Here is a 25,827-nt window from a genome sequence, read left to right as displayed (position 1 = left end):
TCCCCCGCGTAGGGGAGCCCCACGCGCAAGGAGTGCACCCATGAGGAGAGCCACCCAGCGCGAAGGAGGGAGCAGCCTGCCGAGGAATGGCGCCGCCCACACTTCCCGTGCCGCTGACGACAACAGAAGCGGACAAAGAAACAAGATGCAGCAAAAAGACACAGAAAACAGACAACCGGGGGAGGGGAGGGGAATTAAATAAATAAAAATAAATCTTTAAAAAAAAAAAAAAGAAAGGACCTTCCATCAATTAGAGCCACTCACAATGGAATGAGTTGCTATTGGAGTGGGGAGGGCAACATCCATAGAATTGTTAAAACAAAGGATTCATATTGAAGCAAGTGTTTCCACAAGTGTTGGAGGGTATCCCTTTTCAACAGTAAGATTCATTTAAAGGTTGTTCAGTCAGAAAAATGTTTCCTGAGGTATTTTAAGACCTTTGCCAACTTCTTTCAAAACTATAATCAAGCTGAACCACATTTTCTGAAAGAGTGGGTTCTTGGAGCCTTAATACCTAAGCAAGCAAGGCCAGAAAGAGTTCATTTAGAGAAGTCATGGATCATAATGCCAAATTTAATGACCACATCATGTCTTTTACAGGGCATCCATGTGTAAAGCACACACGTGGCTAAATGGGCATTGTGATGAAAGGAACATATTCGAACAACCATGCCACCTCTTTGGTCTCCCCTTTTAAAATTCACTTTTGTTTGGGATATAAATATGTTATGAATTATTCTTGTTCAATCTTTCATTTTCATCTTAATTGTATGTTCCTTAGGTACATATTTGTGTTCGTATTTTTTTGTTGAAGAGTTTCTATCAAGCAGGGGGCACTCATTTTGGCTATCTTTAGGTGAGGCAAGCTGGCCTCTAATTAATGATTTGCAACATGAGTGGAAAAGTCATCTTTAATCAAATGACAAGTTTAGCTGAATCTATTAATTTCCGGATAATTATTAATGAATTTCTGGTAATTATGAATAATTCTGCCTGTCTCTGAGAATGTCATAGTTGTTGAGGTCAAGTCATGATCTGAAACAGAGCAGAATGGAGTAGAAGTGAAGACCTGAGGAGATTTTCTGGTGGCTACAGGAGAAGAAGAGTCTGGAGGGGCCCTTTTAGTCAGGCTTGACGGTGAGAGAAGCCCACGTTACTCTTTTTTGGATTTCCGGAAAGCCCTGTGTAGATTGCTGCCCTGCTTTTGCTCTCACCGAGGCTACTAGGAAAGCTGCTTGTCTTGGTGGGAGGGCAGGGGAGTGGAAAGAGTACTTAGGTAGGCATCTGGAGACATGAGTTCTAGTCCTTGTTTTATCCCCAATGCCTCAGAAACTCATTCCCCCCTCCATACAAAAGAAGAGTGTGATCTAGATGATTTCCAAGGTGTCTACCATAACTATATATGCAAATATTGGCCCTGAGCAATCTCAACCATTTTGTTCCAACCTGAGAGGTGACATTTGTATGTGTCAAATACCCAGATTTTGATCAACCATGAAAATGTTGAACTGTAAGATATAAAAGCATGATTATTTGGAACTGCCACAACTATTAGTGCTCTATTAATAGTTGATAACCAGAGTTTAAGATAATGGTAAGATATGTAAGACTCATCTTATTCCAGGTGAAATCACCTTTTATTATTCCCTTCTAAAAGACATTTTAGAAAGTGAGTGAAAAGGACATCATGGAAATAATAAATAATAAACTCCAATCCATAAATGTATACATATAATATGCATATGTACAATTACATAAAGCCAAACTTTGACTAATTTAAGTACGTTATTATAACACAGAACAATGAAGGAAATGGCATGACTTTTGCTACCGAGTCACCGACAGAGCCAGTCACCAGAAATAGGAAGGCTGGTCATGTTCTCATCTAGGGAGAAGACAACCCGGACAAAACCTCAAGGACTTGCAGATGCCTTCAACTAAAAGATTCCTATTTATATGAACATTCTTTCCTTCTTTGTTTTTTCCCCCTCTATTGCTATCCCTGCCCAAGAAATTAAGATCCATCTCTCTAATTTTATTCCTTGTAATACCCCCAGCATCCCCAAAAGCTCGTTGTTAAGGTCATTGTTAATGTTTGTGCTCCTGTGTTCTAAGAGCCACAGAAGGCTGTGATATAATAAACCCTTCCAACATGGTGATTGTGGGAGGGGATGGAAACTGGAAATCACCAAGTTGTCTAAGATCTGGGTCTCATGACTAAACCACAGGCAGTGAACAGAAATGCTTGTGGGTCCTTGGACAGGGTAATTGAAAAAATGGTTTATAAATGGTAAAGCATTCCCCATGTTCAATGCCATTATTAGTCATGATGGCAACTGATGATCTTTGTTCTAAAAATCCCATTACTCCTACTATGACCACTCCTTTCACTATTCCCACTAAAATCTCACCTGGGAAAAAAGGCTACCCAGTTTTTAAGACTTGCTCTGGGCCACCTGCTTCATGTATCATTTCCTGAAGCTCCCAAGCAAACCTGTTGTACCTCTCAGGGAACTTCCTGATAATCTTGCATTTAGTGGTTTTTGCCCAATTTCTCTCCTTAGTAGACCTTTGTATTTTAATCTGCTTATTTCTACTTAAGAAGTACTGAATACAAATTTATTCAACTATATGTGAAGTTATATCTTTCCAGAGAAGCCAAGAAAATTGCATAAATCCTGAGAAGAAATCTGTGAGCAAAAAAAGAGGAAAAATGTTCCAAGACACATTTGCAAGAGTATAAAAAATCCCAGTAGGTGATAACAATTTTACTTCATTTTTTAAAAGCAGTTTTATTGATATATATTCTCATACCATACAATCAATTCAAAGTGTATAATCAATGGCTTTTAGTATAATCACAATGTTGTACATTCATCACCACAAAACATTTAGAACAATTTCATTCCTCCAAAAGGAAAAATGCCACACTCCTTATGTAACCTCGTAATCCCTCTATCCTTCCCTAGCCCTACATAACCACTAATCTAATTCTATCTTTGTAACTTGATTTATATTTACATTTTCTATAAATGGAACCATACAATATGTAGTACTGTGTCTGGTTTCTTTCACTTAGCATAATGTTTTGTTCCAATTCAAAGAAAAACAGACTTATATGTGCAGTAGTACTCATTTTCACATTTCACATGAGGTTTTACTATGCCATACAGTCCCATATTACATTTCCTAGCTTTCCTTTTAGTAATATACATGTCCTTAGACTCTCCCTTTTAAGCAAATTATACTCATATAATAGCACTGCTAGTTACAAAAATAATGCTACGTTTTCCCATTTCCTATTCATTTCCAAAGATTAACAAACATCGTTTTTTTTACCAATTCTGCACAAGTTAACTATCAGCTTTTCATTCTCTAACCTCATTCTATTCTCTGGTGACCCATATTTAAGTTAGTAATTCCATGAGATTATACAATAAATTTAGTTCATAGTAGTGCAATCATACCGCATTTGTCCTTTTGTGTCTGGCTTGCTTCACTCAATATAATGTCCTCCAGGTTCATCTATGTTGTCATGTGCTTCACAACTTTCTTCTCACAGCTACATAATATTCCATTGCGTGTATACATCACAGTTTGTTTATCCATTCATTGGTTAATGGACACCTGGGTTGTTTCCATCTTTTGGCAATTGTGAATAATGCCACTATGAACACTGGTGTGCAGATGTCTGTTCATGTTACTACTCTCGGTTCTTTTGAGTTTATACCTACTAGTGGCATTGCCAGGTCACATGGCAAATCTATATTCAACTTCTTTAGGAACTGCCAAATAGTCCTCCACAGTAGCTGTACCATTCTACATTCCCACCAACAGTGAATAAGTGTTCCTATTCTTTCCACATCCTCTCCAAAACTTGTAGTTTTCTTTTTTTAATAGTTACCATTGTAATAGGTGTGAAATGATATGTCATTGTAGCTTTGATTTGCATTTCCTTAATCATTTGATGTTGAACATTTTTTCCTGTTTTTTTTTTTTTTTTTTTTTTTTCTCCCTTTCTTCCATTTGTATTTCTTCTTTGGGCAAATGTCTATTCAATTCTTGTTGAGTTGTAGCATCTATTTATATATAATGGACATTACACCCTTATTGGATATGTGATTTCCAAGTATTTTCTCCCATTGAATCAGCTGCCTTTTCACCCTTTTGACAAAGTCCTTTGAGGTATGAAAGTGTTTAATTTTGAGGAGGTCCCATTTACCTATTTTCTTTTGTTGCTCTTGCTTTGAGTATAAGACCAAGAAATCTCCACCTACCACAAGGTCTTTAAGATGTCTCCCTACATTTTCTTCTAGTAGTTCTATGATCCTTGCTTTTATATTTAGGTCTTTGATCCATTTTGAGTTGATTTTTGTGTAGGGAATGAGATAGGTGTCCTCTTCCATTCTTTGGTTATGGCTATCCAGGTTTCTCAGCACCATTTGTTGAAGAGACTGTTCTGTCCCATTAACATAGACTTGGTAGGTTTGTCAAAAACCAGTTGGCCATAGAAGTGAGGGTTCACTTCTGGAATCTCAGTTCTATTTCATTGTTTGATGTGTCTATCTTTACACCAATGCCATGCTGTTCTGACCACTGTAGCTTTATAATATGTTTCAAGGTCAGGCAGTGAAAGTCCTCCCATATTGCTCTTCTTTTTTTAGAATGCTTTTGACTATTAGTGTGCACTTTCCCTTCCAAATAAATTTGGCACTTGCCTTTTCTATTTCTTTGAGGTAGGCTGTAGGAATTTTGAATGGTATAGCATTGAATCTATAAGTCAGTTTGGATACGTTTGACATCTTCACAGTATTTAGTCTACCAATCCATGATCATGGACTGTCTTTCCATTTGTTTAGGACTTCTTTGATTTCTTTTAGCATTGTTTTTTAGTTTTCTGAATATAGGTCCTGTACTTTTTTTGGTTAAATTAATTCCTAGGTATTTGAGTCTTTTTGTTGCTATTGTAAATGGATTTTCCCCCTGATTTCCTCCTCAGATTGTCAAATACTAATGTACAGAAACATTATTGACTTTTGCGTATTGATCTTGTATCCTGCCAATTTGCTGAACTTCTTTACTAGTTCGAATAGCTTTGTTGTAGACATTACAGAATTTTATAAGTATAAGATCATGTCATCCATGAATAACAAGAGTTTTACTTTCTCTTTTCCTATTTGGATGCCTTTTCCTTTTTTTTTCTTCTTGGCTAATTGCTCTAGCTAGAACTTCTAGCAAAATATTTAATAACAGTTGTGATACTGGGCATCCTTGTCTTGTTCCCAATCTTAGTGGGAAAACATTCAGCCTTACCCCATTAAGTACAATGTTGGCTGTGGGTTTTTCATATATGCCTGTGACAGCTTGAGATTATTTATTGAAAGAGAAAGATTATATTTGTAAACTGATCTCTTCTTCTGGGTGTGATACCCTTTGATTATATTGGATTTGTTGAGGGGCACTTGATTAAATTACCTGTTAAGATTAAGGCATTGATTCAACATGTCAGTAAGGCATGACTCAGGTGGGCCACTATAAATGGACACTCACACAAGAAGACACACAGAGGAGAGAAAGGGCTTCCCATTTTTGGTCCTGGGGACCTGGGGAGAGATGAGCCATTCACCTGATAGTTTGCAGCTAAACTTGGGAAGAGATGATATAGAAGGTCCAGAAAGAAAAGAACCTTATGTCAGTAGAGAGGAAGCCCTGAGAGATTAGCCCTATGCCAGATTGCAGCTGAGAGAGAGAAAACCCAGAGGGGAAGGCTGAACCCTTACCAAGATCAATGAATGTCTTTCTTCATCATGTAGAAACTGACTTAGGTGAGAAAGCAACCTTGTAAATCTTAGCTTTTACCCCAAATAAATACCCTTTATAAAAGCCAATAGATTTCTGGTACTTAGCATCAGCACCCCTTTGGCAGACTAACACAAAGCCCTTTATTGTATTGAGGAATTTTCCTTCTATTCCTATTTTTTTAACCGTTTTTATAAAGAAAGCATGCTGAATTTTGTCAAATGCATTTTCTTCATTGATCAAGATGATCATGTAGTTTTTTTCCCTTCAATTTGTTAATGTATACTATGCTAATTGCTTTTCTTATGTTGAACCATCCTTGCATACCAAGAATAAACCCCACTTGGTCATGGATATCTATAATTCCTTTTTCCTCCCCTGAGATGGCTCCCTCATCTATTTGCTCATTGTTTTTTTGCTTGTCGTCTGCTCATTGTTTTTTTCTCATTGTCTGTTTTCTCTTCAGGAGGCACAGGGAACCAAATCCAGGACCTCTCATGAGGGAGGCGGGTGCTGAACTGCTTGAGCCACAACTGCTCCCTGCTCATTTACATATTTTATTTTTTGCTCATTGTTTTGCTTATTGTCTGCTCATTGATTTTGCTCAAAGTATACATGTTGTTTGTTTCTTTTCTTTAGGAGGCTCTGGAAACCAAACCCAGGACCTCCCATATGGGAGGCAGGTGCTCACCTGCTTGAGGAACATCCACTCCCACCACAATTCTTTTGATATGCTGTTGGATTCTATTTGCAAATATTTTGTTGAGAATTTTGCATCTATGTTCATTAGAGAGATTAGTCTACAATTTTCTTTTCTTATAGTATCTTTTTTTAAAAGATTTATTTATTTATTTCTCTCCCCATGCCCCACCCCAGTTGTCTGTTCTCTGTGCTATTTTGCGGAGTCTTCTTTGTCCGCTTTCTTTTGTTGTCAGCGGCACGGGAATCTGTTTCTTTTTGTTGCGTCACCTTGTGTCACTCTTCGTGTGTGCAGCACCATTCCTGGGCAGGCTGCACTTTCTTTCACGCTGGATGTCTCTCCTTACAGGGGCGCACTCCTTGCACATGGGGCTCCCCCACGTGGGGGGACACCCCTGCGTGGCAGGGCACTCCTTGCGCACATCAGCACTGCGCATGGGCCAGCTCCACATGGGTCAAGGAGGCCTGGGGTTTGAACCACGGACCTTCCATGTGGTAGACAGACGCCCTAACCACTGGGCCAAGTCCGCTGCCCTCTTATAGTATCTTTATCTAGCTTTGGTATTAGGATGATATTGGCTTCATAAAATGTGTTTTGTAATTTTCTCTCCGATTTCTTTGAAGAGTTTAAACAGGATTGGTGTTAATTCTTTTTTTTTTAATATTTATTTATTATTATTTTTAATTACATTAAAATATTTTTAAATATTTATTTATTATTATTATTTTTAATTACATTAAAAATATATTCTTTTTTTTAATTTATTGAAATATATCACTCACACATAAACATACAAGAACAATAAGTATAAAATAGTTGTGAACTTACAAAACAAACATATGTAACATCTCACCCTACCACCAATAACTTGCATTGTTTTTAAACCTTTTTAACTAATAATTAAAGAGCATTGTCACAATATTACTACTAACCAAAGTATTTTCCCTCTAACCAATCCTATTATCTTTATATCATTTACATATGAACATACATAAACAATTAAGTGTATAGTAAAAGTTGTAAACTTACAAAGCAAACATGCATAACATCATACAGGGGCCCCATACATCAACCCTCCACCAACACCTTGCATTGTCATGAGGCGTTTGTTACAAATTATGAAAGAATATTGTCAAAATCTTACTACTAATCATAGTCCTTATCTTATATTTGGTGTATTTTTCCCCCAACCCACCCTATTATTATTTTTTAAATATATATTTTTATGACAGAAGTTGTAAACTTATAAAACAATCATGCACATGTGCAGAATTCCCCAACAACACGCCTCCATCCATACACCACAATGTGGTGTGTCATTTGCTACAGATAAAATAATATCATCTGATTGTTACCATGTCCATAGTGTACATTTGGCTCACATTTCCATACTGCCTCAGTATCAACACAGTACATCTTTCGCATAGATGCAAGAATATTATATTACTACTACTAACCACAGTCCATAGATCACATCAGCTGTATTTTCCCCATGCTTCTCCACATTCCCAACACCCTGCAGTAGTGATATACATTTGTTCTAGGTACCAAAGGACACTCTTGCATCTGTGCTATCAACCACAGTTCTCATGCACCTCTTGGTTTACTGTGCTATCCACTTCCTAGATTATTCTCTAGCATTCTGTCATTTGGCATTTACATAACTAGACTACCATTTTCAGTCATGTCCCCATTTATAACCTAGCTGTTACACACTGTGTGTTACCATCCATTCTATACATTTCCATACCTTTGCAGTAAAGCTAATTAAAACTTCTACATACATTAAACATCAGTAGTCCACTCAGTCCTTCTCTTTTCTCCTTTAAGAATTCACCACCTACACCAGGTCTTGAAGATATTTTCCTAAAATTTCTCCTAGAAGTTTTATGGTTCTTGCTTTTATTTTTAGTTTTTTGATCCATTTTGAGTTAATTTTTGGATAAGGTGTGAGATAGGGGTCCTCTTTCCTTCTTTCAGCTATAGATGTCCAATTCTTTCAGCACCTTTTGTTGAGTGGATTGTTCTGTCTGAGCTGTGTGACTTTGACAGGCAAGTCAAAAACCACTTGACCATACCTGTGAGGGTCTGTTTCTGAACCATAAATTTGATTCCATTGGTCTATTGTGTCTTTAGGCCAGTGCCATGCTGTTTTTACCACTGTAGGTAGGTATTATGATTTAAAGTCCGAAGATGAGGGTTCACTTTTCCTTTTTATGATGTTTCTGACTATTCAGGACTCCTTACCCTTCCAAATAAATTTAACAATCGTGTTTTCAATTTTTTCTTTAATGCTGGTGGAATTTTTATCGGTATTGCATTAAATCTGTATATCAATTTGAGTAGCATTGACATCTTGATGATATTTAGTCTTCCAATCCATGAGCATGGGATGTTCTTCCAGGTATTTAGGGCTTTTTTGATTTAACACTGAGTTGCAGTTTTCTGAATACAAATGTTTTACATCATTGGTTAAGTTTATTCCTAACTATTTGAGTTTTATCTGTCATATTTTATTTTCACCACTCTTTTGACAATTTTAGTTACTTTTATTGATCTAATCTTCATTTCTAGACTCTCTTCCAGGCCCCTCTCTCCTGTCTGTTCTTTTCAGGCTCTAGCACACCCTTTAGTATTTCCTGAAAATCTGGTCTCTTGCTTAGAAATTCTCTCCGTTTCTGTTTATCTGTGAATATTCTAATGTCACCTTCATTTTTGAAAAACAGTCTTGTTGGGTAGAAGATTTTTGGCTGGAAGTTTTTCTCTTGTATTATCTTAAATATATCGGACCACTGTCTTCTTGCCTTCATGGCTCCAGATGAGAAATCAGCACTTAATTTTATTGGATATCCCTTATATGTTATGCATTGCTTTTCTCTTGTTGCTATCAGAATTTTCTTTGTCTTTGGCCTTTGACATTCTGATGAGTATGTATCTTGGAGTCAGTCTGTTTGGATTTTTTCGGATGGGAGTACACTGTGCTTCTTGGACAGGAATATCTACGTCCTTCAATAGGGTTAGGAAATTTTCTACCATTTTTTCTTCAAATATTCCTTCTGCCCCTTTTCCCTTCTCTTCTCCTTCTGGGACACCCTTGACACGTATGTTTGCATGCCTTTTGCTGTCATTTAGTGCCCTGAGACCTTGTTCAATTTTTTCCATTCTTTTCTTCATCTGTTCTTTTGTATGTTCACTTTCAGAGGCCATTTCTTCAAGCTCACCAATCCTTTCTTCTGCCTCCTCAAATCTACTATTATATCATTCCAATGTTTTTTAAATTTCATTTATTGCACCTTTCATTCCCAAAAGACCTGCTATTTTTCTATGTATGCCTTCAAATTCTTTTTTGTGCTCATCCAATGTCTTCTTAATATCCTTAATCTCTTTAGCCACCTGATTGAATTTATTAAGGAGATTTGTTTGAACATCTATAATTAGTTGTCTTAACTCCTTTATGTCATCTGGAGGCTTCTCTAGTTCCTGTAACTGGGCCATAGCTTCCTGTTTCTTGGTGTGGATTGTAATTTTTTGTTGGTGTCTTGGCATCTGGCTTACTAGAGTATTTATTCTGGGTGCAGTTTTTCTCTTTAGTTTAGGGCTTCCTGCCCTTTCTCCCTTGCTGGTTGTGCAGTAGGAGCCAAGCATGTAGTTTGTGCTGTAAGCTGTGGAGGCTCAAACTGCCCTCATTGCACCAGGGACCAATGAAGCTTCTTCCAACTTTATCCTTTGCCAGGGGTAGGGGCAGAGTCACAGCTATGTGGAATAATCCACCATGCAGGCCTAGACTGTAGTTGCCCAGAGAGACTGATGAAGCTTCACATCCCTTTCTCCCTTGCTCTAGGTGGGGATGGAGCTGCAGGTGTGGGCAGCAATCTATGCAGTGCAGATCTAAGATGACCGCACTTGCCCTGGTAGACTTCTGATTTTCAGTCTATTCCAGCTAAAGTTACCTGCAGTTACCTGGATAGGCTGGTGCAGGGCTCCTCCAGCTCCTCCCTGCCAGGGCGGGGCTGAAGCCTAGGCTAGTGCTGCAGGCTGATCTGTGTGAAAGAAACTGGTTCCTGCCAGCACTGGGTGTTTCAGTCAGCCCGGCTTCCCCTCAGGCTGGGGTGGAGTCAGAATGGCGGCTACTGGCCTCTTTCTGACCTGGGCTGGTTCACACCCTAGTTGTTCCCAGGTTTCTATCTTAGCCAGCCAAGTCTACCAATCAGTAGTTGAAATCGGCAGCCAACTGTCTCCACCTCCCCTGTTTCTGGGAAATGGAGCCTCCAATTCCAGCCACAGAATAGCTCCTGGGGCGGCTTCTGCCACCAGAGTAGAATAATCACCGGCCTCTGCAGCTTGGCCGGTAATTTCCCGGAGAAGCTGGCTCAGGTCCCCGCAGCTTCCTCCCTGCTGGAGGTGGCACTGGGGCCTAGGCTAGAGCTGCAATCTGATCTGGATGGAAAGAAGTGGGTCCCCACCAGCACTGGGATTTTCAGTCCGCCCGCTTCCCCTCCTGCCAGGCGCAGAGTTAAGATGGCGGCTCCCAGCCTCTTTCTGACTTGGACAGGCTCAACCATTAGCTGTTCTCAGGATTATACTGTAGCCCCCTGAATTTACTCATCGGCAGCTGAAATTGGTGCCCAACCGTCCTTCCTCCCCTGTTTGGGGAAGCAGAACAATTCCAGCAGCGGAACAGCTCCCAAGGCAGCTTGTGCCTCCAGTGCAGGATGGGCACCAGCCTCCACGGTGTGGAGTGCTCTACTTACAAGTCTTCTCTGCAGGTGGATATCTCCTCCTTCCACTCCTTCAAGGACGTTGCAGAATGCTCTTCTGGTCTCCTGCAGCCCCCAAACAGGTGCTTCAGCTAGCTCCAGAGAGCCCTGGGTGTTTGCTAACTGCCCCGTAGCAGGAGCTGACTCTAGTTGCTCCTTACTCCGCTGCCATCTTGCTGGTTCTCCTGGTGTTAATTCTTCTTGAAATGCTTGGTGGAATTCACCTGTGAAACATCCGGTTCTGGACTTTTCTTTGTTCCAATCTCCTTAAATATGATTGGTTTGCTAATTTCTTGTATTTCTTGTCGAGTCAGTGAAGGTTTTTTTGTGTTTGTTGGTATTTGTCCATTTCATCTAGGTTGTCTAGTTTGTTGGCATACAGTTTCTTGTAATATCTTCTTATGTCCTTTTTTATTTCTATGAGTTTAGTCATAACGCCCCCCCCTTTCATTTCTGATTTTATTTGCATCTTCTCTCTTTTTTTGTTAATCTGTTTGTCAATTTAATTGCTCTCAAAAACCAGCTTTTGGTTTTATTGATTTTCTCTATTGTTTTTTGTTCTCAATTTCATTTATTTCTGCTCTAATCTTTATTATTATTTCTTTCTTTCTGCTTGCTTTGGAAATGGTTTGCTTTTCTTTTTCTAGTTTCTCCAGTTGTTCGGTTAGATCTTTGATTTTAGCTCTTTCTTTTTAAATATAGGAGTTTAGGGCTATAAATTTCCCTCTCGGCATTGTCTTCGCTGTGTTACATAAGTTTTGATAATTTGTGTCCTCATTTTCATTTGTCTCTATATTTACTGATTTTACTTGCAATTTCTTCTTTGACCCAATGATTGTTTAGGAGTGTGTTGTTCAGCCTGCACATGTGTCAATTTCCCCCTTTTCTGACTATTACTGATTTTCAGTTTCATTCCATTATAACGTGAGAAAGTGCTTGTATAATTTCAGTCTTTTTATATTAATTGCCTTGTGACCTAACATGTGGTCTATCCTGAAGAAATATCCGTAGGCATTTGAGAAGAATGTATAACCCACTGAGTTTGGGTACAACATTCTGTATATGTCTCTTAGGTTTAGCTCATTTACATATTATTCCTATTCTCTATTTCCTTATTGATTTTCTGTCTAGTTCTATCTAATGATTTAAGTGGTTGTTGAATTCTCCAACTATTATCGTAGGAATGTCTATTTCTTCCTTCAGTTTTGCCAGACTTTGCACCATGTATTCTGAAGCATTCTGGTTAGGGACATAGGTATTTATAACTGATATTTCTTCCTGATGGAATGTCCCTTTTATTAATATACAATGGCCTTCTGTATCTCTTATAACTTTTTGCATTTAAAGTCTGTTTTTTCTGTTATTAATATGGCTACCCCTGCTCTTTTTTGGTTACTGTTTGTGTGGAGTATCTTATTCCAATCTTTCACTTTCAGCTAGTTTGTATCCCTGGGTCTAAGGTGCATCTCTTGTAGGTAGCATATGGGTGGCTCATGTTTTTTTAATCCATTCTGTCAGTCTATATCTTTTGATTGGGGGGTTTAATCTATTCACATTCCATGATATTACTGTAAATGCGTTATTTACTTCCACTATTTTATTATTTGGTTTTCATTTGTCATATCTTGTTTTCATTTGTCTTTTTACTTGTGTAGTTATCCTTTCTTCTATTCTTGTCTTCTACACTCTCTTTCAAGCCTCTCTCTCCTGTCTTTTCCTTTTGGGCTGTAAGGCTCCCTTTAATATTTCCTGCAAAGGCAGATTCTTTTCTATGAACCCTTAGTTTCTGCTTATTCATGAATATTTTAAATTCATCTTTATATTTGAAGGACAGTTTTGCCAAATAAAGAATTCTTTACTGGCAATTTTTCTCTTTCAGTATCTTAATTGTATCATACACTATCTTCTCACCTCCATGGTTCTGATGAGAAATCTGCACTAAGTCTTATCGGGCATCCCTTGTATGGGATGGTTTGCTTCTTCCTTGCTGTTCTCATAAATTTCTCTTTATCTTTGACATTTGACATTCTGTGTCTTGGAGCAGGTCTATTTGGACTTATTCTGATTGGGGTAGGCTGTGCTCCTTGAACATGTAAATTCATTTCTTTCATGAGAATTGGGAAATTTTCAGCCATTATTTCCTCAAATACTTTTTCTGCCCCTTTTCCAGTCTCTTCTTCTGGAACTCCCACGACAAGTATGTTGTTGTGTTTCGTGTTATAATCCAACTCCCTGAGTCCCTGCTCAATTTTTTCCATTCTTTTCTCTCTCTTCAATTTCAGCTGTTCTGTATTCTGTATCACTTATTTTTTCTTCTATCATTTCGAGCCTGGTGTTGTATACCTCAAATGTGTGTCATATATATATATATACATATATATACTTTTTTTAAAAAAAAGATACTTAGATTATATAAATGTTACATTGAAAATATAGGGGATTCCCATATGCCCTTCTCCCTACCCCTCCCACATTTTCCCACATTAACAACATCCTTCATTGTGTGGTATATTTGTTACACAATTGATTAACACATTTTGCCCCGTTGACACTAAGCATAGACTACAGTTTACATTGTAGTTGACACTCTCTCCCACACAATTTTATTAAGTATGACAAGATATATAATGGCCTATATTTGTTATTGCAGTGTCATTCAGGACAATTCTCAAGTCCCTAAAATGCCCCATATTATACCTGTTTTTCCCTCTCCCTCCCCTTAGAACCTCCCATGGCCACTGCCTCCACATCAATGATAAAAGTTCTTTCATTGCTAGAATCACAATAAGTCTAGAGTAGAATACCAGTAAGCCTACTCTAGTCCATTGTTCATTCCCTGTTCTTGAGGATTCTGGGGTGGTGATACTCACTCCACCTCTAATTGAGAGGGGGCATAGATCCCATGGGGCAGATGGATAGGACTATCTTGCTTGCAGTTGTAGACTCTCTCTGTTCCTTGGGATGGTTGTTGTCCATAATCATCTCCTTGTTAGTTGTCTGAGTGACTCCAATGAACTGGAGAGTAGGTGTTGCAACTCTGTTGAGATTCAGGGCCCAGCTGGCACATGGACAACTCAAAGATTTAAGTTTTTTGGACATATACATATCAACTCTAGTACTAATTTTGGTTCACATAGAAGGGGCAGAAGAGCCATGTGTAGGGAAACCACAATACTGGGGAGCATCAATTCCCAAGTGGGGTCCACTGGCAGGCCACCAAACTCCTGAGCTGTAGCATTTGGATGTCTCCAGGAGCCCAGCAATTTCAGGTTGTATGTAGTTTGGCTGTCAATGAGATCCTGCTGAGATGGCATAAGCCAACCTCTGAAATGACCTCCCAACTCACTTTGAAGTCTCTTAGCCATATAAACTCATTTGTCTTAACTTTTCCCCCCTTTTGGTCAAGGTCTTTTTCCAGTTTTATTGTTATCAAATCTGTTCTTGATCTCTCATATTGTGCCTTTCATTTCATGAGTTCTGTTATTTTTCTGTTCAGGTTTTCAAATTCTTCTTTGTGTTTGCTCAGTTTCTTCCTGATACCTTTTATCTCTTTGGCCATATTATCTTTCAACACATTAATTTGATTTTGAAAATTTGTATGAATCATGTTGATTAATTGCCTTAGATCCTGGGTCTCATCTGGGGTATTGATGATGTATTCCTTTTCTTAGGCCATTTCCTCCATTTTCTTAGTTTGGCTTGTAATTTTTTGCTGATGTCTAGTCATCTGATTAGGATGATGAGTTTACTGTGATGCTCAATTTCTCTCTTTAGTGGTGAGAAGCTGTGTATTACTGCTGTTCTTTCATTCTTGGTTAAACCTGTTCTGGGACTTTAGGAGTGTCCCTGTTAGTTGCTCAAATCTGGGCCCTGACCTAGTAATGGGTTGGAGACCTGCTTCTAAGGGCCTTGGGGAGGGACCCTGTAAATACATGAAAAAGTCTCTCACTTATTTACTTGTAATTTCCTCACATACACTTCCTTGGTTGGCCAGCAGATGGCGCTCTTCAATAGCCCTCTCAGTTCAAAGCCTGGTTGGGGTGTGTTTGCTGCAACACCAATGGGATTAATGTGATAGAAGATTCTGCCTGGAGGCTAAGAGCCTCATAATTGAAACTTTCTCGGAGGTTTTTCTCCAACCTTTGCTCCTCTCTTTCCTGGGTAGGAAATAATTCCACTACCCTCTGCATCCTCAACAACCAACCCTGGTCAGTAAGGAGGGTGATTGAGAAGGTCAGCTCTCTTCAGTCCCTTGCAGGCTCCCAAGGCAAGCATTGGTGCAGCTCCAACCAACCTGGAAGGGCTCCTGGGACACAGCAGTCAAATTTGTGGGTCAAAAACTGAGTCAGCCTTAGGCTCTGTTTTTCTCTCCCCAGGGAGGTGGATCCCTGCAGGCCCCTTTCTCTGTAGCCACCTGCTCAAGGTCTGAGAATTCAAAACTGTCTGTAGGGTGGGGAGGGTGCTAGCAGCTGCAGCTGCAGCTTTAACTCACAGTTTTGCAGTTGAGATTCTTTTTATTTGCCCCTTTCTCCTCTAAGTGGTGTCCAGCTTTCCCCTGGTGTCTTGGACCCTAGAACATGTCTTCCAGGCAGTTTCTGCCTGTCCTCTATGATTTTTCTTGAAGAAGCGAGTCCCATGTCTTTCTAGTCTTCTGTCTTCCCGGAAGTCCCATTTCACTTCTTGATTGCTATAAACTTAGTTTGGTGCCCCTTCTACAATCTTCAAAATCTATTTGAGAACTGATAGATGAAATAAAATTTCTGGTGCTGCAATAATGCACAGAAATTTAAACTGCTTTTTTTTTTCCTTTTATTTAAAACATTGGCTCAGTATTTACTGTGTGCCAGACTTTGATGTATAGAGATGAATATGAATCTTTTATTTAAAACATTTACTGAGTATTTTCTATGTGCCAGACTCTGATGTACACAGATGAATATGAGCTTTCAAGGAATTCTTTGGTCTGAAGAATAGCCAAGGTATAAGTACTCTATGGAAATGTCACAAGAATCATAGCAAATAATTCATTTGAGTAATAATAACTATCATAAATGATCATGTTTGCAAAGCATTTTATTCTTTGCTGAATATTGCCAGTGTTCACTCACTGGTTAAGAATCTTCTTAGGTATCTAGCACAGCCCTTGGTACCTACAAAGATCTATGTGTATATTCATAAAATTGAATTGAAATACCTGAATTAACCACTGTTTTAAAGCACAGTGCCTAAGACAGGGATTGAAAGCAACAGTCTTTTATACTTTTGGGCAAGTAATACAGTTTGTCCCAGGCCTGGATTCATACTCTTTTATTATTATTATTATTGGCAGGTGAAGTGTTGTTTTATTGAATGATTGATCTATACAATTACCAAGGCCACTATGTACAGACCAGGGAAGCAGAGCTTTATATCTTGTTCTCTTCCTTCTTGGACAGTCTTGATTATCTCCTGCTTCTTGGTCTGGAGTCCCTCCACATGGCCTTGGTCTTGGACCTGCCTGCCAGCCCCAGCCTGGCCAGCTAGGAGGCCTTGACCGCCCTCAGGTTGTGGATGCTCAACGTGAATCTGCTTATTCTTGAACACCTTCCCCTCCCCTTCACGTACAGGCTGGGATGCATGTGGGGATCAATTTTCTTAGATTCGTGTATCTTCTGAACAGCTGGAGCAGAATTCTCATCCTCCTCATCCAGGTTACTTTCTCTGGCATTCGAGCATTGGCAGAGCACTTTCACTTACCTATGTCCATTATGCTAGCACTTCTGGTGGGCCAAGGTGTTTTTCCAGATTCCTGCCTGGGAACGGACCATCACAGGCCTGCCGATGATCAGCCCGTCTTTGATCAGGTTATAAATCTTCTGGCTGGAGTTGGCATTGGTCTCGCTGGATTCCAACCAGACCTTTTTGCCACAGTGGAGGATACTGTGAAAGCTTGAGCAAACTCAGGGTTGTGGCAGTATAACCGAAAGGAAAGGATTCGGTAAGGTCTGACCCTTCCCATTACCTGTCCATTTCTTTACATTACCCATCAGTCATTACAGGCTTCTGAGATTTCAAGGAGTCTTAGAGCTCTACTTCATGAGGTGGATGAGTAATCCTTCAATATAATTATTTTATCTGCAGCATAGCTAGAGGACCTGTAGCCTTGAGATGCTATACTACTTAATTTAATGGGACATTACAGTTTAAATTGCATCTCAACTTTTTAATGTTTTAGTCACTAGTATTGAGCTCCTACTTTGTGCAAGTCATTGTATTAGACTCTGTGGAATTCATGGGAGGATTCATCTAAGAAAGGACCCCTGCCCCTAAAGATAATATAACACAGTCAGAAGATAATATAACACAGTCAGGGAACTAGTGTGAAGGGATTGATAATACAAAAACCCTGGAAGCAGACCAGAGGACTTCCTAGAGGGGTGCGATTTGAACTGGCCTTTGAAGCACTGTAGGATTTGGAGAGTTGAAGTTACTTTCGGGGGCACTGCAGGTGGCCCTGAAGCAAAGCCTCAGAGGTAGAAACACACAGAGCACATAGGGTGTGTTGATGGGACATGGAACTGATGAACTTGGTTGGAAATTCAGGTTGAGACAAGAATGTCCAGGGCCAATACCAGGCAGTGCTACCAATGAGGAGGTAATGACAAACACTCAAAGCCTGAGTGGCAAGATGAAAGGAATGCTGGTAAAGATTGTCTGTTTTTGTTTTTTGTTTTTTCAGGATTGAATAAAGGGGATGGGGATTGAAGGCCAGCCACAGAATTAGGGGTCACTGTATTCATCCAGATGTTGACTAACACAGTCTGATCTAGATTCAGAAAAGAGAAGAAAGAGAGAGGAAGGAGGAACTTATCATAAAACAACTGACAGGACAATTGACAATTGATCAGCCATACAGCAAAAAAAAAAAAAAAAAAAAAAAAAAAAGGAGAGAGAGAGAAGCAACAAGGTTGACTATGGTTTTGAGACCAGCCTAACAAGACAATGTTGGTGCCACTAAAAACAAAGAAAACAAAAAAGGAAATATAAGATCAGGAGGTGATTTTAGGGAGAGGACAATGAATTGAGTTTGAGTCATGGGGTAATGCAAAGCTTTCAAGGAAAATAGAGTTTGGGAGCTAATTTAGGACTAGAGATAAAGATGAAGTTATTTCAAATATGGAAATGCTAGTTGATACTGAGGAATGACTGGACTCTCTGAGGGGAGAATATGAAAAGAAAGATTAGAAAGAAAAGGACAGAATTGTGAGGAATGCCCCAAAATGTGGAGAAAAGGAGTAGTGGACCCCTGAAGAATACAGAGAAGAGGTGGTCTGAAGGATACCTCCATAGTAGTATATTGGAGACCAAGGTAGGAAATTCCTAAAATATAAGGCTGGCTAATAATTGGTTGGGGAGAATAAGAACTGGGATTCAACTCCTAGGGATGTTAGAAAGGGCTGGAAAGCATCAGAAGTGACTGGGACTGGATAACCTTCCCGATTCCTTTATCCATCCTGGATTTCTGTGACTGATTTAGACATTAGGTGAACACAAACGAAGCCCTTGCCACAGGACTCATCAACCTGTACTCATTGTTGTAACTGAGTACTTCCTCGGCCTCCTTATGGCCCCCTGAAACCTAAGCCCTTCTGGTCAGTCTATCCCAGTCTCAACTAGCTCTAACCAGTTCTCAAGGATTCCTCGAGACCTCACTTATGCACTAACTGTAACCAAAAGCAACGTACCCAAGGAAATCCTCCCCTTTTTTACATGCTTAGACCACCATTTCTAGTCATGTGATGTATGGCTTCCTGTGTAGAGCTTTTGCACAGCCCCATATGCTTAGGCTTAGCGCTTGCACTTTGAGACTCCTTCCCATCTGACCCCATAAAAATCTGACCCAAACACACAGGTGGGGAGACAGATTTGAGCCTTGTTCCTGTCTCTTTGCTGGTCGACTTCACAATAAAAGCCCTCTCTTTTCTCAAAATCCCAATGCCATAGCTTTGGGTTCTGGGTGCATCAGGCAGCAAGTCCTTGCTTGGTAATAAAAATGACCTGTGGGGAGTCCAGCTGCAGTAGAGGAGGGTACACCACAAGGAGGTCAGACTGCAGTTACCTCATTGCAGGGTAACCCAAGTATGCAACCATTAAGGACCACGATGTATTTGGACATTGGCATATGGAATAAAAACAACACATGGCAATCTATAGTTCACTGTCCAAGGTATCAGAAAGCAAGTCTTCTCTGAAGCATGACCCATAATTCTGAGGACATTTGCACTATCTCAAACTGCAAACTGCCCCCTGTATATCACACAAACGTTTCATTTCTGGTGATTCACCTGCAACAATTCAACAATCCAACAAGCATCCTATGAGTGCTACCAGGCACTGTGCTAGGCATGTGGAATTCACAGTATCTAAAAGGTGTGGTCCTTGCCCATGTAGGACTCCAATTTAATGGAGAGGATCACAGAGAGGAGAAATCTGGGGAGAAATCAACCAGGTAGACAAGGAAGATCCTACTGAAAGTGAGAGCTCAGGTGAGGAAGGAGAGCAGACCAAGTTCCCAGTGGTAGAGGTCAAGAGAGAGATTGTTCATCCACTCAAAGAATCTTAGGCTTGGAAAGGAGCTTGGAGAATATCTAGGTCCACCAGAATTTGCACCCTGATGCAATTATGTGATTGTTGCCCTCATGGAATAGTCTTACTCTTTTTTTTTTTTTTTTTGTCAATTTGTGTCTAACATTCCCTTCCACAGAGACACAGAATTTCGGGCAAGAAGACATCTGATTAATCAGTCATTTCATTTAAACTCCGCCTCTCCCCACTGCACATGACTCCACTGACTTCTCTCTTTTACTCTGTATACCCAGAGTAAAAGCAACAAATATCAGTAATCACAGTTTGCTTTAATTTTACTACTTTTCCTCTGGTCATTTGTGTTTTAGTAGGCCTGAAATCATGCTGTTGTTAAATAACGGTTGCCAGTTTCCATAGTTAATAAGGTAAGTGTCCCCACCCCACCCACAAGAGCTTATTCTTGGAGCACAGCTTGTCTACACAGGTTAGCCTGGTAAAGGGAACATCACCACAAGTAGATGTCTGTTGTAGGAAAATAAACTTTTAACCTCTTAACCACGAATCCTCCAAAACCTCTAACAGAGAAACAATTTCAAGAGAGGTTACATCTTTCTGCAGTACACATTTCTCATGCAGAAAATCTCTCACCTAATAAACCTGCCCAGCAAGAATAATAAGTGTAGGGATCAGCCAGAAAAATCCTGCCATGGTGGACTAGGAGGGAATTAGCTTGTCTGTGCCCTTAAGCATATTGCCCACTTGAAATAATCCAGACAGAGTTTCTCGTAGCTTAAATGAGGTGGCGCCCCCCTCACCGTCAGCCTCAGCACCGTCTACGACGCCAACACACCAAGCACAATAAAATCTCAACCCACTAGATACTCACTTCAGGACTTGGCACAGCTCCTCTGGTCAAGACAAAAAAAGAAAACAAAGCAGTGAAGAGTTGCTGTTTCTGTCAGATTCCCTCATAGACACCAACTAGGCAAACAGATAAAACAAAACAAACGCCACGCAGTCGTTCCAACCGAGGCTCTTCTTAGGCGGCGGCGGGACGTACGAATAAGGGCAAAAAAAAGTCCTCAGAATTTGGACTTAAGGTATATTAAGCGAGAGAAGAAGAGATGTGGTCATCTCGATCCAGCCCAGGCTTTCCTGTAACATGGGTAATTCAAACCAGAACTAGTTCTGGGGAACTGACTGGAAGTTTTGGTTTTACTTTCAGCAACGCTTCTCTGCACGTAGGTGCCCCTTGAAACCCCGGGTGAGGCGGGTGCACAACTAGGAGTCGAGGGAAGGGAGGGAAAGAAGGACGCGAGCGGGTCCCGGGCCAGGAACTTTGCACAGCCCGCTCATTTCACTCGCACCTTGCGGTCTAGGTGCTGCAAGACCCAGTTACACAGGAGAAAACTGAGTGCAGATCAAGTTGCGTGCCCGAATTTGAGATAAGGCTTTTTCAGTGGTGAGGCTAAAACACGAAAAGGCCAGCCTGGGGGCAGGCCAGGGTGGCGGGTCCCTTTCCTCCCGTCCCCCACTCCAGCCATCCCCCTGGGCTCGTGGGAGGGGTCGTCAGCAGAGACGGGGCCAGTGCGCAGACAGGGCACGCCGGCTTAGCCGCGGTGCCCTGAGCATTGGCTGTTCTTCGTGCCGCGCTTCCAAGCCTCGCCTGCCTCCTCGCTTTGATTATGGGGAAATAGGACTCTTCTTTCCTTCTTTTTCTGCAACTTCTGCTTACTCCATCCCTCATAAAAGAAGAATGAAACTTGTGGTAGCACGAATGGGAGGGACTGCGTAGACCACAAGGGCAGGGGCCGCGTCCGGGCCACGTCGCCCTTCTCTGGGACCCGCTTCTCCTCCACGGCTCCAGGCCGGTGGTTTAAGTGGGAGTCACCGTGGTCGTCCGGCCGCCTTCCCCAGCCACGGTGATGGGCCGGGGCCTGGGGCACGTCCCGCGCACGGCTCTGCGAGCCCGGCTCCTGCAGTGTCCACACGCCACCCCAGCGGAGCCCCCAGCCCCTTTGAGGAGGGAGGTGCGCCCCCCACTCCACACCTCCCCGTCGGGGCTGAGCTTCCCCGCCGCTCAGTGCACCTCTGCTCTCCACTCTCCTCTGGGCAGCTCCGCTCTGTTTCTCCCAGCACCAAGATTGGGAAAATAAAGGCTCATCTCTGAGAACATGGGAAGGCCCAGGTGTTTTCAAAACAGGGCCCAAGTAAAATTCAGCCTAATATCTCAGCACATTATCCTCCGCGTAAATCTCCACGTCTAGAAAAAAGTGGTATCTTGGAGCAGATACCAAAGGGCAAATGGGCATTTCCTGGGTGGAGGACTTGCAGGTGACTTTCAGTTTCTTCCTTTTACTTACGTTTTCTTTTCTAAGCAGACTTCCACAAACATAGATTAATTTCGTAACGACAGAAATAATTTTTAAAGCAGTAATAGTATATTTAAATTGCTGAGAGGAAAATAAACACCATTTTAAGAACTTAGCAAAAGTCTCATATTTGTTTCTAATTTATTTAATTTCCCTTTATAATGGAAGACTCCCGAAGGGCATAGGTGAATCGTGTGTGTGTGTGTGTGTGTGTGTGTGTGTGTGTGTGTGTGTAGGATGCAAAGCCCCAACTTTGCGTGAATCCTTGGCAAAGGAAAGTTAGAATGTAGGTCATAAGTAATGCAATAGGATAAGCTTAAGAATTCACTTGCCAGTGTCCACAACCAATCTCTATGCACCCCCCCTCTCCATTTTATAGAAGGCAAAGGGAGATGAAGTGGCTTGACCAAGATCACCCTGTGAGTGCAAGGCAGAGCGGGGAAGAACTCCCATTTCCCCAAAATGCAACGTGATCATGTAAAGCACCTAGAACTGCCACAGTGCAGTTGCAAAATCAGTGTTAGTTATTTCAGGACTGAAAAATAAGTCCAGTTTTTCCCACTGTTCTCAGTCGAGGGGAAAAAAGGAGAACATGGCCTGAGGGTGAGAAAGAAATGCACTGGGCTTCACGGAAATGAACATAGAGCAAGAGCTAAAGAAAGGGATGAGAACTGCGAGGAGCCAGCAGTTCATCCTCTAGAACTCTAGGGCAAGTTTTGGCAACCTTTTCACAACCGCGAGCCAACGTTCTGATAGGAGTTATAGCTGGATTGGCGGGGGGGGGGGGGGGCAGCGAGGGCTGGCCTCTTCTCTTGAAAACGGGATGCGGGATTCAGAGGTGGGGAGGTCAGAGGAGCCAGGAGCAGAGAAGGAAGGGAGACGCCCACATGGGGTCTGGGCCGAAAACTGCCCTCCCTCGTGCCATGGTCAGCCTAGAGGCAGGTCATTGTCACTAGAAGTCACACATGTGGCCTGGAATCTCACCTGTTCGCTGCCTGCCTCAAGCTGAGGAATGGAAGTGTGGATTGAAGAAGAGTCGGATGGTTGGTTGCTTTTTGAAGGAAGGTGGTCTAGGTCTGGCTTATTACCCTGAAAGGGACTCAGGGAAAGGGGAGGTTTATTTTAAGTGTAGTAAGTGATGCGAGCCACTGATTAAGTACTTCTCCAGCCCCAGCTCCCTCCATGCTGCTGAATAGTGATGAAATAACTGGAGAGATGGCTCCTTGTGGGTAAACAAGTAACTGAACTCATGAGGATCATATTTAAGTAACACCTGATTCTTGGGCTTAGTTTCTCAGGTGCAGGGGAGGAAGGCAGGAAATGAAGGGGGATGGGAGGAAAGACAAGGAGGGAGAGGCTGAACTGGCTCACTGGCTTTTAACTTGAAAAATCAAAGTGGGGGACTAGAGAGGCAGGCAGAAGGTTCTGGGAACCGAGAAATGCTGCATGTTTTCTTCCCTGGTCATTCTTGGGGAGAGGAAGGGGTGCTGGACAAACAACCCCTTTATATTGCGGTTAATGCCTGTTTCTTGCCTGAAATTTCTGAGGGTAGACCGTTCACAGGAGTAGCCCATATCTGGAAGGTGTAAAAGCGCCCAGGGACTACATAACACCCCAGTGGTTCCTGTGGCTTCAGATGCAAAAGGCGGAGAGCAGAGGCACCCAAGCCCTTTTTAGAAGACACTTATCTTAGACTGAACCTGACTGGGCCTCAGAAGAGTTCCCTTCCCCCGCTGCAAGATGGCGGAGCCACTAATCTAACCTGTTCTGGGAAAGGGAAAGAGATTTGAAAAGGATATGGTCTTGGCATTTTAAATGGGATTAGACTCTAGCCGTTCCTTAAAAGGTTAAACAGAGTTACCATGTGACCCAGCAATTCTATTCCTAGGTTCTCCCAAGAGAACTGAAAACATATGTCCACACAAAAACCTGTACACAAATGTTCATGAGAGCTAAGAAGTGGAAACAACCCTAATGTCCATCAACTGATGAATGGATAAATAAAATGTAGTATATCCAATACAATGGAATACTACTTGGCCTTTATAAAAAGGAATGTCGTACTGATTCTTGGGTGACCCTGGAAAACAATAAGCTAAACAAAAGAAATGCAATCATTTCGCATGATTGCATTTATATGAAATGTCCAGAATAGGGAAATCTATAGAAAAAGAAAGTTTATTAGCAACTGCCTAGGGCTGGGGAGATAGGGAAGGTCAGAGGAAATATGTAAGGACTTTCTCTTTGGGGTAGAAAATGTTCCAACATTGATTGTGGTGATGGTTGCACAACTCTGTAAACACAATAAAAACATTGAATTGTACACTTTAAATGGGTTAATTGTATGGAATGTGAATTGTATCTCAATAAAACTGTTACGAAACATGGGATTGGACTGGATGTGATGAAGGCGACATCCTCTTCCAAAAGTTTAGGAGGGTTTGATAGAGCACTGTTGGCAGTTATTATAAATTAAAACACATCAGTGAATTGAGTCTCCCCAAACTGGTGACGTAAGGCTGGGCGAGACCTGGTGCTGTGAGAAACAAGGCACAACCCCAGCTGCTTTCCTTGCCCACCTCTCATGGTCTGTGTAGTCTTTCTCCCCCTCATCCCTCCTGCCTCTACTTCCCTTCTCTCTACACATCTTATCTCTTCCCCTCATACTACTGATTTCCTCATTCTCTCCCTCAACTCTGAACCTCTTTTCTCTCTCTCATGGTTTCTAATTTCTCAGAGTTTCTGCTGCCTCAGTACTGCACATGGCCCTTCAGGGCTCATTACAACATCCTCACCCTTCGGCTTCAGGTCCCACTGCTAACTGCCTCAGTCTGACTGACCACTTGGCCTTTTCAAGTCAGCCATATCTTTTGCCTTGAACCAACCTACAAATTGGCTCAAGTAGCTGTTGTGGGGAGGTGAGACACACAGAATGACATCTGGCTTTCTGTAAGTTACTCTTTGAACAGGGGAAGGCCAGAAAGTTTATCTCAGAAAGGAGACAGGGAAGCGGATGTGGCTAAAGCAGTTGAGTGCCTGCCTACCACATGGGAGGTGCCAGGTTCAATTCCCAGAGCCTCCTAAAGAAGATGAGCAAGACAGCGAGCTGACGCTATAGGCTGGTGTGGTAAGCTCACGCAGCGAGCTGATGTGACAAGATGGCACAATGAGGAAAACACAATGAGAGACACAATAAGCAGGAAATGGACATTGCTCAAGCAATTGGGCACCTCTGTCCTACATGGAGGTCCTGGGTTTGGTTCCTGATGCCTCATAAAAAAGAAAAAAAGAAAACGAGCACTACACGAATGGACACAGGGAACAGACAGTGAGCACAAACAATGGGGGTGGGGGAAGAAATTAATAAATATATCTTTAAAAAAGGGTGGGGCAGATGCTCTGAATCTGGACTAAAGAGATGGAGGCGGGGTAAAGAGGTAGGGAGTAGAAGCCTCTGATAGGGGTCGGGTCTGGCTAACAGGCCTGGGCTGGGGTTGTAATTCCAGTACTTATGACATGCTCTGCCTCTTCCAGGAGCTCGTCTGCCTTACCGCGCAGGGTCCTGGGTCAGTCACCGGTCACTTCAGTCCTATACACATCCATTACAGTAAAGGTCAAAAATATCTTTGTGCCT

The 25,827-nt window shown here is 41.5% G+C and overlaps 1 protein-coding gene across 2 annotated transcripts in view; it reads right to left on the bottom strand.

Moving 5' to 3' along the window:
- PDCD1LG2 (programmed cell death 1 ligand 2) overlaps positions 1 to 20,989 on the bottom strand; it is a 67,190-nt gene extending 46,201 nt beyond the window's left edge. The window contains exon 1 of one of the 2 annotated variants that reach the window (XM_058301825.2): positions 20,708 to 20,989. The gene's annotated coding sequence lies outside the window, so the exon portion shown is untranslated. The remainder of the gene's footprint in view (positions 1 to 20,707) is intronic. The other variant, XM_058301821.2, reaches the window with a different exon arrangement.
- Between the last annotated feature and the right edge of the window lie 4,838 nt (positions 20,990 to 25,827).

The sequence above is a fragment of the Dasypus novemcinctus genome, chromosome 8 (assembly GCF_030445035.2).
Source record: "Dasypus novemcinctus isolate mDasNov1 chromosome 8, mDasNov1.1.hap2, whole genome shotgun sequence".
Lineage (NCBI taxonomy): Eukaryota > Metazoa > Chordata > Mammalia > Cingulata > Dasypodidae > Dasypus > Dasypus novemcinctus.
This window is presented reverse-complemented; position numbering and strand designations above follow the sequence as displayed.